General features: G+C 33.5%; 1 protein-coding gene and 1 non-coding gene across 2 annotated transcripts in view; both read left to right on the forward strand.

Moving 5' to 3' along the window:
* The window catches only part of LOC126882405 (mRNA (2'-O-methyladenosine-N(6)-)-methyltransferase), a 77381-nt gene that overhangs the window by 40169 nt on the left and 20502 nt on the right, over positions 1–16710 (forward strand). The window lies entirely within an intron of this gene.
* On the forward strand, positions 1615–1687 carry Trnak-cuu (transfer RNA lysine (anticodon CUU)). Its single transcript has one exon. It is a non-coding gene; the product is annotated as a tRNA-Lys (tRNA).

The following is a 16710-nucleotide window of genomic DNA, read 5'->3' on the forward strand; positions in this document are numbered from 1 at the left end:
GGCTATAAAAAAAACGAAACACTCAAGGTAGAAGGGCCATATCTCAATTAAATAGTATTATTTGGGATCAACATATATCCAAAAAAAATAAACATCGAATATACAACACTATTATAAAGAGCATAGTAATGTATGGAAGTGACGTGTGGCAGTTAAAGACAATTACTGAAAAACACTACAAGCCACGGAGATGGACTACTGGAGACGTGCCGCAGGAAAATCAAAACTCGAAAGAATTAATAACGAACGTATACGAGAGATTATGGGAGTCACACATACGATTGTCGAAGATATAAGAGTACAACAACTAAAGTGGTATGGACATGTGCAGAGAATGCCAGAACACCGTCTGCCAAAACAGATTCTAGATTGGTCACCACATGGAAAGAGAAAAAGAGGCCGACCCAGAAAGAGCTGGAGAGAAGGAATAGACAGAGAGATCCGAGAGAGAGGTTTAGAAGAAGACCTTTGGGAAGATAGAGATGCATGGAGATTGGGCATCGGAAGACGTCGGAGGACGTTTTAAACCGATTATATATATAGGCATATCATATGTTCCGTGGGTATTTTACGGAAACAATTATGAAATTAAAGTAAGTATAAAACAACGAACAGTAATATATTTATTTATTTTGGGTAAACAAGCGTGCTTCGTAAGGGTTTGTTATTTTGGCGAGGGTATGACTGCGCTGCCTGCCCGCTGTGTCGATACTGACCGAGACCACAACACTATTATGTCATCATGTATGCGGTTCTACCATGTGGCCAGAAAAGGCGATAAATTACTAAATCTGGGGTTTTAAAAGCTGAGAACCTTTCTGTAGTTTTTAAGAAGTTGACATAAAGAGCGTGGCCAATCTGGCAATTTGTGTTTCCCTGAAAAAACCAATAATTTTATACAATCTGGTTTTGTATTTTAGGAACGAAAACACATGTGAATTTAACATGAGACGTATTCTTTCGTTTTGAGAAAAGTTAATATTTAAAATTAGCAATTAAAATAATAATAAATGAAGCGTGTCGTTATACATATATGAAAGTTGAAGTGATAAACGAAGCGATGAGAGGTGGCTACAGTGTATGATTTGTTGCATAGAAGGTTATGGTTATGGTTCATCGGGACAGGGCTCATTTGTGAGCACTTCAGACACTTAGACCTCTTCTGGCGGGTCCATTGTATCACCCCTATCTGACAGACTAGGTCCCTAAGAACCTGGTCTTCGGCGTTTCTATGGCCCAGGCTGCACCGGGCTCCCATGCTAATCCCCCAGAAACTTTATGGCCTCACATAAAGCCACAAGTCTCTTTAAAGGCAAATCCCTTACCTGGCTCGGCTGCATAGATGCCGATCCCAGGATCTGCCAACTCCGATAGGCCAATGCCGGGCACTCGCAGAAGACATGTGAGGAGGTTTCCTCCTCCGCATTACATAGACGGCACAGTGAGCCATCCGCCAGTCTAAACACATGAAGGTGCCGTCGGAGTCTACAGTGGCCGGTGAGCATACTGACCACCAGGAAACATCTTCTACGATCTAGAAGAAGCAGTTGAGCTGTAAGACTTTTGGATGGCCCCACTATGTGGAGCCTAGCCTGTCTCAAACCTCCACAACTGGCCCGGCTAGCTCAGTCGGTAGAGCATGAGACTCTTAATCTCAGGGTCGTGGGTTCGAGCCGCACGTTGGGCGCCAATGTAACAAAAAAGATTTATTGTAACGGTTCACACGTTACGAAATAATTTCGTAGCGTGTGAACCGTTACAAATCCTGGAACCTCCGCAGAAGAAGCTCCCTGAGACTACCCCGACCAGTACTGAAGAGCACCCCAATCACAGGTTCGGTTCCCACAGGCAGAGAGGATGAGGCCCGTCTTGCCAGGGCGGCAGCCCGTTCGTTACCTTCCACGCCTGTGTGTCCCGGTTCCCATACCAACCTAACCCTGTTGGTCAGAGCAACATCATCATCAAGAACCAGCTTAGAGCTGGTCTTGGGCGCTTCTAAAGCCCTTGGCGCTGCCTAGCTGTCAGAGAATATAGAGATGGTCCTGCCTGAGCAAGCCCTGTCTGTAATCTGTTGAGCACATGCCAGGATCGCAAAGATCTCGGCCTGAAAGACTGATGCATGAGAGCCGAGAGCCTGGCTGGACTCAAATCCGACTCCACCACCATACACTCCAGCACCTGCCCGTTCGTCCATTCTAGACCCATCTGTAAACCAACTGAGCCCATCCCGACAGATTAGTGTAGGATCTCGTTCTACCCACTCATCCCGGTCAGGAAATTAAACCAAGAAGGAGGATAAGAACTGGAATTCCATAGAAATGCTGTCCTGTACCATAGAAAGCACACGACAACACAGAGTAGTACTTTTCATCATGTGATGAGCGCAAGCTCAACCGCAATTCATTTGTTTCGTACTGGGCTCTCAAGAAAGGTAGCTTAAATGTAATGAATGCCTATAATAAGGAAAAAGAAGTGAGCTGATTGAGAGGTTAGTCATCATTACTTGTTTGCTATACAAATAGTATCTATAATTAAGTGATGAACTGTCTTAGTGGATATGAGGTACTCCGAAGACTATTGCAGATGGCATTATTATGTTCAGCGACATCGAAAATCTCACGAGTAATGATTTTGAATAATATAACGAATTTTCACAAAACTCGACAGTACGGTGTTGATAAGACCCTTACCGAGTGCCAGGTACTTCGGAGGCTACTTTGGTGCAGAAATGCAGTTTTTTTATTTCTTCATGATAGAGATTGTAGAGATTATTACAATATGATTGAATTGGATTAGCCCAAAACCGCATTTAAATCCATCTTACTTTCAGAAAATCGATAGTAAGGCCTATTTTTGTGCTTTATTTTTTAGATTATAGAGGAAACAAGTCAAAAAGTTTTTGTGTTACATTTTAAATGATAAAATTTTAGAAATCTGTCTAAATATCTAAATAATTTCAATCATACACTTACAGATTCACTTGAAATAAATTTTAACTACGTATTTGGTAGTTTGATGACAGAATTGATGACACGCAACGGTATTTGTGGAAAAAATGAATAGCTAACCTTAGCTACATAGCTTCATTCACAGTTTTTAAGTTGAATTCACTGAAAAAAAAGTATACAAAAGTATAAATATGTGTCAAACACTGTTAAACTAAAAGTCTTAGCTGTTTTGATGGCTGCTTGTTTTTTTTTTAACAAAACTTAACTCATCAATAGAAGGAAGAATAGGAAACTAATAAATTAAATATAAATAAAAAGAAATCAACAGAAGTATAACTAAAATTAATTGACGGTCAAAAACCAGCCAAATAATCTTTTGGATTGGATGTATTGAAGCTACTTAAAAAATCCGTAATCCACAGAGGTGTAACCAGGATGATCCTAAGGGGGGTTACAACTACTTGATGGCCTCAAGGGGACCCCAACCCCCCTGGTTACGCCTATGGTAATCCAGAAAGCTTCAAGTTTTGTAAAAATTCAATAATTTACTTTTATTCATTCATTTTTATTAAAATTAACACTAAACCGATTTTATATTACGAATATTTCACAAAGGACTACTCTTGCTAAAATTCACTTGTTTTATTATTTAAATTATTTGTAGAAAAAGTATACAACCGTATTTCAAAAATATTTTCTCAACTTAAAAACTTTGTAATGGTGTTATATCTACCAAATATCTTAAGTTGTTTAAGTAGTGTTTTATATAAAACATATAAAGCAAATAATACGTTGTTAAAAATTACAAAAGGTAAAAAGTGTGGGATCTTAGGTTATAGTCGTTGGGATGTAATTTGTATTGTGGAGATTGTTAAAATTTCGGTTGTATCTAAATGAGGCTGACTAATCTGGTCTAATAATAACTAATGTTCATACCGAGCCCTTCTTTCAGTACATCATAGTTTGTCGAATTTTCTATATTGTGATTATTATATTATATAGAACTAAGAAAATTGTGTATTCGTTGACAGATATTTGCATACTTTCACAAGGTCAAGGGGTAAAATTATAATTCTCATTCTAGGTTACTATATTTCGACATTTTATCGTTGACGCACTAAAAGAACTGTTTGGTATGAACTTTAGTTGGTGTTCTACCGAAATTAACAAATAGTAGCCAAGCCATAGAGTAAATTCCAATGAAAAATAACTGATATTTTTCATAGTATAATCGGGTAAAAGTTGTGGGTAACTACTGGGTAAGTCGTTAATGTGGAGGAGTCTTGCACCATCTTCACTTGTAGCTGTCCATCCAGTTGTATGTTTACCCCCAACTTTCACTGAGTTCTCTTTTGATTTTTCATCTGGAATTTCGTCAATGTGCTCTTCCATATATAGACATACACACATCACTCTTTCTTTTTTGTTTAAAGTATCATATATTTCATTAATTAACTGCACGAACGAGATTTCTGTCGATTTTCCTGTTTGGTACGTATCTTTACAGGAATTGTAAAGAGTTCTATAGTAGAATTTCTGTTGTAATGTAGTTATCTACAGTTTTTTCCATGATTTTAAAAGCAAATGATGTTATCCTGGTGGGTTTTAGGGATTTCGAATATGGTATTGTGTTCGTCTTCTTCTCTAAGTGCCATCTCCTAATCGGAGGTTGGATATTATCATCACCACCCTCTCTATTTATTGTGTTACTCTATTAAATAAGTTTTTTAAAATTTCTGATTTCCTTTCCGCGACAATGTGACATCTGCTTAACATTGAACAAGTAATTGCTTTGATTGAACACTATATTTTTCTTTAGGAAGCGATGCTTTGTATGGTATACATACAGTCCATCTAATTTACTTACCGTTGCACGTCATTATCTACGCCAGAGATCTAAGTTGACATAGTTGCCAAACTATAAAAAAAATCCTGAATCCATTTTAAATCAAATAGATCACATAATTATTATAAACATGGATTATATAACAAAACAAATTAATATTCAATGTAAATAAATAAAAACTTTAGAAATAGAAAACAAGAATTAAGTTATAATCTTACGTTAAAGTAAATAATAAAAACAGTAAATATAATAAAACAAATACTCACAGTAAAGAATATAAACAAATATGAAATGTTATCAGCGCAACTGTCAAATAAATGTTACCAATTTATTCTAAAATGTCACCTTCGTTCGATTACAGTTACAGTTTGTTCCGAGCAAATTTGTTTCATAAAAACGCTTTCCATTTATACAAATTAAATGAAAAATATTGTTGTGTATTTCTTTAGGTAAACATTAATAGAAATCTTCAAATATTATTTCTACGCGTATATAATAAAATATGTCTAGTTTCCGTAATTCCAGTGTACTAGGCAAAATGATTCTAAAAAAGAACACACCTACCGCCTAAATATTTCGTGTTGGTATCATGTGACGTCACAGGCTATTACGCGGATGACGTGCAACGGTAAGTAAATTAGACGAACTATAGTATACAACTATATAGAACTTGTATAGTGCTTGAGTTCAAATTATGATTCTAAAAGTGATTATTCTAAAGCGTAGATTTGCTATTAATTGCGCCATCTATATGTCAAATCCGTGACTTATTGAGTATTGTGTTATTGTATCTTCTTCTATCAACTGCCCATAATTGTACGGAGGTTATAAACCTTCTGGAACCCTTTTATTATGAGCCACCACATCACTTTTTGATGAACTTATATCTTAACTATCTTATTTTAATATATTTAGATGTATTGATGTAAACTAAGGTTTCTTAGCAATTAATAACGAATAAACTGAATTTTAACAACACCACAAATGTGTAGATGGATTAGTGCTATTAGGAAGGCATCACTTAATCTCCGAGTACCTGAAATTATGACGTATTTATTATAATTTGAATTTGCATTTTGTCTATTGTCACATTTAGGCCAATTTTGTAAAAAAATCTGTCCAGTACATCCCAATAGTAACGTATATAATGAAAATAATAATTAGCGGCGTTCAATTTTTGTATTTTTTGTAAAGTCGTCACTGTTGACTATATATAGCATGTGTATATCATAATAGATATTTAATGTATATTCGCCTAGTAAGCTTCCAACTGTAAATTAATGCGCGTGAGGATCAAATCTATACGGATTATTGACTGCAGATCTGTTTAAATTGATTATATTTAATTTATTTGTGTCATAAGTAATCACCCTAAAATAGCTACAGTAGGAAAAATGAAAGAATACCCATGCGTCATTGATGATATGCATACGAATCAAATCAAAAATTTCTAGTCAAAACAACGTCTAAACTAGGTTAATACTATAAAAAAACGGATGTGACTACTACCCCCACCGTACGATTTTTCGCTACGTAAATGTGTCAAAAATTTTTTGTGATGTTATTCTTTTCATTTGTAATTAATTATTTGATATATATTAATAATACAAAAATAATGAGTAAGCAATAGTATTATGAATTTCTCCATGTTAAAGTTGCCGGACGTAAATAGTAACAGGAATTTAAAAAATGTCCTTTATGTCAGTTGCATTAAGTGACTTAAATGAAAGTAAACTTAATGAATTCAGATCATTTTGGTATCCAGATCATTTTCCAGACATTATCTGCAAATAAATGTACATTCGTAAAAATATACTAATCTGTAATTTTATACATTATGATTGAAAAGTCAGAGTAATATGTACACGTTTGGCAAACTCATAGACACAAGTTAACCATATTGACATATGATTACTTACAAATTTTATTGACTTATTTTAATTAAATAAATACTTCCAAACCAAAAATACAATTTAATATCAAAATAGCTTTTAAAAGAACTGAGTTTATTCAAGTAAATACGACTGATTATTAAAATTTATAAACTCTACCGAACCTAACCCAGTTTCACTGTCAAAGTGACAGAAATTGAATCTGTCAGATTATAGTTGACCAGCACGATTACTCGAATAGTAGTTTATACAATCATTATCTCTACTGACGTTGAATGTTTTTCTAAGAATGACATTAGAAGTACAGAATTAGTCAAGTGTGAGTTTAAATTTTCTACTAAATTAATATAACTACGTTGAACAATTGTATCGTCGTCTCACTCTGTCAATTATAAATATGTAACTGCGTATGTCTTGGATAACGTTTTTGCTTAGTAGACAACACTTAATAATCTATCTCTCTCGTGTGTTATTTATAGAAAAAGGCAGCAAATCCAAAATATGTGCTTGATATGATCGTTCATGGGTATTCTTTCATTTTTTCGACTGTATTATGTTAGTAAACCAAAAAATAACATCACTTTTTAAACAACCTACTATCTCTATTTGTAGAGTAGGGAGGGTCAGTCAAGTCCCACAGCACTTAGGCCACAATTGACCCATTTTGCATCCTCCCAGGGAACTGGCGTCCTTAGGTCATTGTCCATGCTGCCATTTCCAGGAAGGTGGACAAGTCACCAGGGGACATATATGTCTTATGTCGGCAGGTGTAGGCCTCGTATTGACGATAACTCCGGCCATTCACATAGGACATGCTCGACAGTTTCGTCGTCTCATTCACACTTCCTGCATAGAGGTGTGTCTACTAGTCCTAGTGTGTGGAGGTGTTTGCTTAGTTAACAATGGCCAGTTAAAAAACCAACTGTCAAGGTTTTTCCTGGTCATTCCCAAGCACTTTCCTTATGCTGACTTCCCAAGGTTCCTTAGTGTTACCTGGACAAGTCTACATCCTGGCCCTTCTTCCCACCTTTCCACGGTTTGCATGCGGGAATGAAATTTGGCAATTTTCGCTATTGTTCTAGTTTATCACCAAAAATATCACTAGACCCTAATATTCGTAGGCTTGCTGCATTCGTAGCTAGTTGGTCAGCAATGCGGTTGCCTTTATTTCCATTGTGTACTTTTTAACCCACCTCAGGATGATATTGTTACCATCCAAAGCTTGAGCTAGTGACCCATGACACTCCATTACTAACGCTGATGTGACACGTGGTCTATTCAGGGTTAGTATCGCTTGTCTGATGTATGTGAAGGTTATTATGATTTTACCGGCTACACCTTTTCGGTTTATCTCTTTTGCGGCTTGGAGAGCTAGAGCCTGCTTCCATTTTGGAGCCGTCGGTGTACCGGGTGTCCCAATAAGAATGGCTCTGGGCCATATCTCAAAAACCGTTTATAGTACAGCTTTGAGAAAAAAATATTTATAACCAAAGTTGCCACGGGAAAAGCCTGGAAATTATTTTCATCATTGTAGGTCCACCGCTAGAGGGCGTAATTGAATATCAAAAATTAAAAAATCAAAATTTTACAAAATTTACCTAATGAAAGGGCACTGGAAATTCAATCATCGTATTCTTCATAAAAGTCTGCGCATATTTGTTTTCTCAAGTCTAAGTCTACCTTTGCAAATAAGAGGTGGGGGTGAGTGGGAACCTTCTTATGAAAAAATGGCTGTAAGTCCGGTTCTGCTAAATCGAATTTTGCATACTTGGTCTTGTTGAAAACAACTCTTCTTCCTCAGTGTAAGTGTCTTATTTTAGAAATAGCCTAATAAGTAATATGCAAGCTAGGAGGCGTTATTTAATTATTTTCAGAAATCTAGTTTTCTCTGGAAAATATTAAATACAAGTACAGTATTTCTCATGATCATCTTTCAGTGCGTCACAGTTTTTCGATTTCTTTCTAACGCATTAAATTGTATGTGACGGAAAAAAAGGCACGTCGGTGATTACATTTCGTGGGTGACATTTTTATAACATTTCTTCTAGTTATTCTAGTTGTCGATAGATGGCGCCATAATAAAAAAATAATTTTTTTTAATTAGATAATAATATTACAAATATAATCTGTATAATTTATAAGACTATACAAATCAAAGAAAATACCATTTTATAAATGCAAGAAACACATTTGATTTGTTTTTATTCCAAATTGAAAATAAAATGTGACAACTGTCAGATTTAACTAAAATGTCATGTTAGAATAAATGTCATAAATGTGTATTATCACGGACTTACCCTTTTTCCTATCATTTGTTACGCACTGAAAAATGATCATGAAAAGGACAATATGCATTTTTAATCCTGTATTACAAAATTAGACCAAATTAGGAACATAATACCGAAAACCGCATGTCGATACCTTTTTTCCATCTCGTAATACTTAAGAAATGTGTAAATTTTAAACATAACTGTTACTGTCGCCGGTATACGAGGTTAAGGAAAAGTAGTGTGCTATAGAAAAAACAAATAAACATTTTCCACATGTAAACGTATATAATTAATTAAAACTACAATAAGACAAACAACACTATAAAATATAACAAATAAATAAAAACAACTACTTACTTAGTCTTAGTGACTGCCTAAATGTCCAAATTGTTGCCCATTATTTTTGATGCAAGCATTTACTTTTTCAAGAGTAGATTGAATAGCAACAGATTTAACTGTTTTAGACTTTTATTTATGGGGACGGATTAAAGACCTTGTTTTTGCCGCTAGGCCCACTACTCGAGAAAACATTATCTAGAATCTAGCGAATACGAAACGCCATTCAAAGCATTGCTAAAGCAGAAATTTAGACTGCTGTTCAATCTACTCTTAAAAGAGTAAATGCTTGCATCAAAAATGATGGGCAACAATTTGAACATTTAGGTCGTCACTAAGTAAGTATGTAGTTGCTTTTATTTTTTTGTTATAGTTTATAGTGTTGTTTGTCTTATTGTTGTGTGAATTAATTATATACGTTTACATCTGGAAAATGTTTCTTTGTTTTTTCCATAGCACCCTATTTCTCCTTAACTTCGTTTACCGGTGACATTAACAGTTGTTTAAATGTTACACGTTTCTTAAGATATCTCGTTTCCTAAGTATCGACATGCGGTTTTCGGTATTATGTTGCTGATTTGGTCTAATTTTGTAATACAGGATTAAAAATGCATACTTGTTTTTAAAATTCTCCAAAGAAAACTAGATTTCCGAAAATAATTAAATAATGCCTACTAGCTGGCATATTACTTATTAGGTTATTTCGAAACTAAGACTCTTGCGTTGATGAAAAAGAGCTGTTTTCACCAAGACCAGTATGCAAAATTCGATTTAGCAGAACCGGACTTACAGCCATTTTTTCATAAGAAAGTTCCCACTCACCCCCACCTCTTATTTGCCAAGGTAGACTTAGGGCCGGTTGTTCGAACGCTAATCAACAATGATCATTATCAAATATTTAATTACTGCCACCAACTGTCAATGTCAACTTTTATTGGGTTGTTGAAATCATAATTATTGATTACAATTATGAAATTATTTAATCAATTATATTAATAATTGTTATGTTAATTGATTAACTAATCTCATAATTATAATCAATTATGTTTTCAGCAACCCAACAAAAGTTGACATTGACAGTTGGTGACAGTAATTAAATATTTGATAGTGATCATGATCATTGTTGATTAGCGTTCGAACAACCGGCCCTAAAACTTGTGAAATCAAATATGCGCAGAATTTTATGAAGAATACGATGATTGGATTTCCAGTGCCCTTTCATTAGGTAAATTTTGTAAAATTTTGATTTTTTAATTTTTGATATTCAATTACGCCCTCTAGCGGTGGACCTACAATTATGAAAATAATTTCCAGGCTTTTCCCGAGGCAACTTTTGTTATAAATATTTTTTTCACAAAGCTGTACTATAAACGGTTCCTGAGATATGGCCGAGAGCTATTCTTATTGGGACACCCGGTACACACATTACGCGCTTGCCACATGTGACTCCCTATGTTGTCTTGTTTCCATTTTGTAGGGTTTGTCGAAGACAAACGTATGTTTAATTGAGTCGCAGCCTGCATGTAGCAGAGGTAGCGCCTCCAGCTCTTCGTGCCAGAAACGACAAACATAAGCCATAAGTTACAATCGTAACTGGCGAGTTTGAACCTGTAAACTGATTCACAAATAGCAAATACAGGAGAACCTACACCGTATCGACAAAACTTTAAGTTGGGGGGAGAATCAGTATAGTTTTAGACATGGAAACCATGTACAGATCCTTTGTTTTTACAGTTGGTGAGTTTATATGCGAATTTCTTGTAATTCACAAATCTTTTATGTTGAATAAAGAGAACTGGATATAAGCTATAGGATTTTAGCAACACAAAAGGAATTTTAGACCACACACGTAGTTAAAATAAATACTATTTATACAAATATGTGTATATTCATAAAATGCCTTTATACTCTTTTAAAATATGCGGTATCTTATTATCTACCTTCTCTTGTTCTCTCATTTATACTGCTGAATAGTGTTTTAATACAGTGGAAAACCGAAGATCCGAATAACGTAAACAAGATTACAAAAAAACGACAAAAACGTGTCTTGAAAGGAAACCAACTAAAAACTATAAGTAGAATTAAAGACCCCATTATACAAAGGCTCCACTCTCAGAATTTTCAACTTAAAGCATGGTTATTTGCCTACAAGATCGAGGCTAAAGTAAAGGCTGTATGACACTATGCATTGTCTTGTATCGTTTCTGATCTGTCAAAAAAATGCATAGTGTCATACACAGATACAAGAAACGATATCAGAAACGATACAAGAATTTGTGTCAGACACAGATTCTTGTACAAGAACTGCGCCAATTTCTGCGCAAAGAGCAAAAACGTAAAACCTGCTGGTAAAAGGTAAAACATCTAAATGCTAAATGTCATGTCATAATGGCGGCTGAAAATGAGATCATATGATTTATGTCTTGATGAATTTATTTGTGTTTTTTGTAGGTATTATTTATAAATCTTTTATTGATACTTAATATACCGTTTGGTATGGACTACTGTTCTACTAATAACCATATATTTAGCTCCTAGTAAAGTTCAAACTATAACTTTGGGTTTCATGTTGCATAATTTTTTAATAGAGGAAAATACAATACATAGTTCCTAATTTGGATCAAACTGAAGATAATTCTAATGCAAATATTTTAGCACAAATATCAAAACAAAATAAAAAACACAAATAATCACCAGTCAACGTAAAAATTCTGGTTAACATTAAAATATTATGTTTTTAAAAGTTTATAAAATCCTTAAAATCAGCTGTAGACGCAGTACTACCATACCAATGTAACGTGACACAGGGTGACAAACAAAATTTGGACCAATCACGTGCCGAATTTCATACAATTTTCGATACAAGAACTTGCATAGTGTCATACAGGGCACAAATGTACATACAAGAAACGATACAAAAAAATGTATACCGGGTGGTGAATTGGAAAACGGGCCATAGGAAACTCAATGTAAAATTCTAAATTGTTGAATTCCTGCTTCCCTAATTATTTTACATCAAAAGTCATGAGAAACTATTTAAAGAGGATTAAAATCTGTATTAAAAACAAAAGTTAAAATTGTTCTACGATTTAAACGGAGTCCAAAATTTTGAAAAATAGAATACATTTGCCATACCTAAGTAAGTGCGAAAAAGTAAGGCCAAGGCCACACGTTACTATTTCTGACAGTACGCAAACTATTGACTGAATAAAACATCTTTATTATTACTACTTTCTCCTCAACTGAGGACATCTTTTCGACTTTATTGTTTTTTAAACAATAAAAACGATAAAATAAAAATATTGACAGTTCAAAATATTGTTAATATAATAATTTCATTGTGACCGAAGGTAACCTTATACACATTCTTGTACTGTGTGTGGCCTAAATTTGGCAAATACTTTGATAAAATTAATTATATTTTACAAAATTTTGGAATATGTTTAAATCCTAGAACAATTTTAATAATTGTTTTCAATAAAGATTTCAATCCTCTACAAATAGTTTCTCATGTTTTTGATGTAGAATAATTAGGGAAGCAGGAATTCAACAGTTTAGAATTTTACATTGAGTTTCCTATGGCCCGTTTTCCAATTCACCACCCTGTATAACTTCTGATATCAGAAACGATATTAGAAATGATACAAGAAAATGCATAGTGTCATACAGCCTTAAGTCAGCCGGCAGTTTGAAATAACATGACCGTCAGACAACCTTTTGGTTATAAAAACACCTCAGTATTTTTTAAAATAATCTTTGTTTGAAAACGATTTCAGAAGTGGAAATCGAAACGTCAAACAACAATTATTTATAGAATGTAACTTATATTGAATTCAGACATGTTTCTAAATTCAATGTATCGTACTTATTTATCACAGAACAGCGGAAATCAAAAATAAGTTGATTTTCCAAATAATTGAAAATTTTCAGTGTCTGGAATAGAGTTAGTTCAGCCTCAATTAATTCGAATTTTCGGGATTCCACTGTAGTCATACTGCTGCTTTCACTCGCCGCTTCACAAATTGTTGGAACAGTTTTGTTAATTTGAATAAATTGGTATTGCAGATCCCATATACAGGGTGTTAGTAAATAAGTATGAAAAACTTTAAGGGATAATTTTATATGAAAAAATAATGGCAGTTTGCTGTATAAACGTATGTCCGCAAGTGCTTTGTTTCCGAGATACAAGATGTTGAAATTTTTATTTCAAACTGCCAATTTTGTTATTGCTCTAAGACCGGTTGAGATATGAAAATTACATTTGGTGGGTTTCAAGAGGTAGTTATTGCGCATTTTTTTGGCAAACAAATAACAATTTTATATTCATCATTGGCGGGCCTACGGATAATGGTCTGAATTTTTTAAAGAAAAAAATGGTACGCCACTGAGATATTTCAAATTAAAAATAATTTTTGTATTCCACGTTTAATTTATGAAAAAGAACCTTTCTTGTATTTTTTTCCTATGGTGCACCGTTTTTATGCGAAAAAATAAAACATCTTCGAGCATATTTTTCATTTCTTAATACATTATCAAGAACTCTCCAATATAATAATACCAAAGTGGAACAATTACAGAAAATATTACTAAAAAGATTTTAACTAGGTGCAAAGGTACAACAAATGTTCAAAATTACCTCCTTTAAAGGTGACAGAATAATTTTATATTCACCATTGGCGCCCGTACAGATAATGGTCTGAATTTTTTAAAGAAAAAAAATAGTACGCCACTGAGAAACGTAAAATTAAAAATCATTTTTGAATTCCTCGTTCAATTTACGAAAAAAAAATCATTCTTGTCTTTTTTTATATGCGGCGTCATTTTTATACGAAAATATAAAACATCTTAACGCTTACAAATTATTCGAGGTAGATTCCATATGCATAGAAACTTATTTCAGATACTTTGTAAACGTTAAGATATTTTATTTTTTTTTGCATAAAAACGGCGCCTCATAGGAGAAAAAGACAAAAACGATTTTTTGTCGTAAATTAAACGAGGAATTCAAAAATGATTTTTGAATTTGACAAATGTCAGTACTATTTTTTGCTTTAAAAAATTCGGACCATTACCCGTACGCGCGCCAATGGTGAATATAAAAATACTCGTGTCACCTTTAAAGGAGGTAATTTTGAACATTTGTTGTAGCTTTGCACATAGTTAAAATCTTTTTAGAAATATTTTCTGTTATTGTTCTAGTTTGGCATTATTATATTGGAGAGTTCTTGATAATGTATTACGAAATGAAAAATATGCGCGAAGATGTTTTATTTTTTTGCATAAAAACCATGTTTTTGGTGCACCATATGAAAAAACACAAGAAAGGTTCTTTATCATAAATTAAACGTGGAATACAAAAATAATTTTTAATTTGAAATAGCTCAGTGGCATACTATTTTTTTCTTAAAAAATAATTCAGACCATTACCCGTAGGCGCGCCAATGATGAATATAAAATTGTTATTTGTTTGCCAAAAAATGCGCAGTAACTACCTTTTGAAACCCACCAAATTTAATTTTCATTTTAAGGTCTTAGAGCAATAAAAAAATTCGCAGTTTGAAAAAAAATTCAACACCACGTCTCTTGGAAACGAAGCATTTGCGGACATACGTTTATAGAATAAACTCATTATTTTTTCATGTAGAATTACCCCTTAAAGTTTTTCATACTTATTTACTAATACCCTGTATATTAATATCACGTGTTGGCTGTCAAATGTCAAATATCTGTCAAGTGTGGCTTGTCTTAGTAAAATTTTACCTTAAATTCAGTTCTTCCGAAATACATTATACAATACAAATACGTATAAATAGAAAAGTAATCTTTATTTACACATAAACATCCCCAATTCTTTGTGCTTTGTATAAAGTAAATCGTACTTTGAATTTAATAAACTGTAGCTTTGTTTTTATAAAAGTTTCTGCGATATAATAAAGTGTGTCTCAAAAATGTAGAATATTTACTTTTCGAAAAATTTATATTACTTAAATTTGATTAATTATTGATTTGAATTTTAATATTAGATTATGCTCTTAATTATCTACAGACGATTTTCTATTAATTAATTACATAAGTATTCTCAAACATAATAATTGTATCAGTTAACCCTTTCAGCTCCGGTGACGCGTCCGCGCGTCCAAAGATAACCATTAACATGTGCCGTTGACGCGTAAACGCGTCCATCGCACTTAATATTCAAAGGAAATTATTTCTGCCTTCAAAGAAGCTGAGGCTGGAAATATTACGGAAATTATGGAAAGGGTTAATATAAGTAAAACAAGCAATTGGACTTCGTAAGTACCTAGGTTTTAACCCAACATAACCGGAAGTAGAACCGAAAGTCGATATTTGAACTCTTAGTGTAACTTTTCGTCGATTAATATACGATTTCACCAAGTTTGAGTAATTTTTCAATACGCGATGATTGATATGTAACATGTATGTACTAAACTTACGTGCATAGAAATCGGCCCACTTAAAACTTTGGTCATTTTTGATGTCTCATATTTCCTAAACCTGTTGGCCGATTTAAGTGATTTTTTGAATATGTTATAGCCTGATTCTTTAATAATACCACTGTAATAATATTGTTGCTAAACAGGTAAATTTTCATTGTACATATACCAGGTGTACCAATCAAACTGTGTTTTTTTCTCAAAGTTCGCATCACCCTGCGGACTGTTCTAGCATTTATAAAATACTGAAATTAAAACCCAACTACAGCCTCAGGTTTTCTTAACATTCTGTTTTTTGACTGATTCGTTTAAGTTGGATAATAAAAAAATTAGGTACTTTAACAACTAGACATGTTCTTCATCAATACACGGTGTTTCTAAATAAGTGCGACAAACTTTAAGGGATAATTCTGCATGAAAAAATAATGACAGTTGGCTTTATAAACGTTGTCTACAAATGTTTCGTTTCCGAGGTACGGGATATTGAATTTTTTCGTACAACCTGACGATTTATTTTATTGCTATAAAGCCGGTTGAGATATGCCAATGAAATTTGGTGGGTTTTAAGACGTAGTTATTTCACATTTTTTGACATACAATTAAGAATTTAATATTCACCATTAGCGCGCATACGTGTAATATGACCGATCATATTACCCGTATGCACGCTAATGTTGAATATAAAATTCCTAATTTTATGTCAAAAAATCTGCAATAACTATCTCTTAAAACCTACCAAATTTCATTTGCATATCTCGACTGGTTTTAAAGCAATAAATAAATCGTCAGTTTGTAAGAAAAAATTCAACATCCCGTATCTCGGAAACAAAACATTTGGGGACATACGTTTATAAAGCCAACTGTCATTATTTTTCATGCAGAATTACCCATTAAAGTTTGTCGCACTTATTTAAAAACACCGTGTATTGATGAAGAACATGTCTAATTGTTAAAGTACCTAAC

Source organism: Diabrotica virgifera, chromosome 3 (assembly GCF_917563875.1).
Source record: "Diabrotica virgifera virgifera chromosome 3, PGI_DIABVI_V3a".
NCBI lineage: Eukaryota > Metazoa > Arthropoda > Insecta > Coleoptera > Chrysomelidae > Diabrotica > Diabrotica virgifera.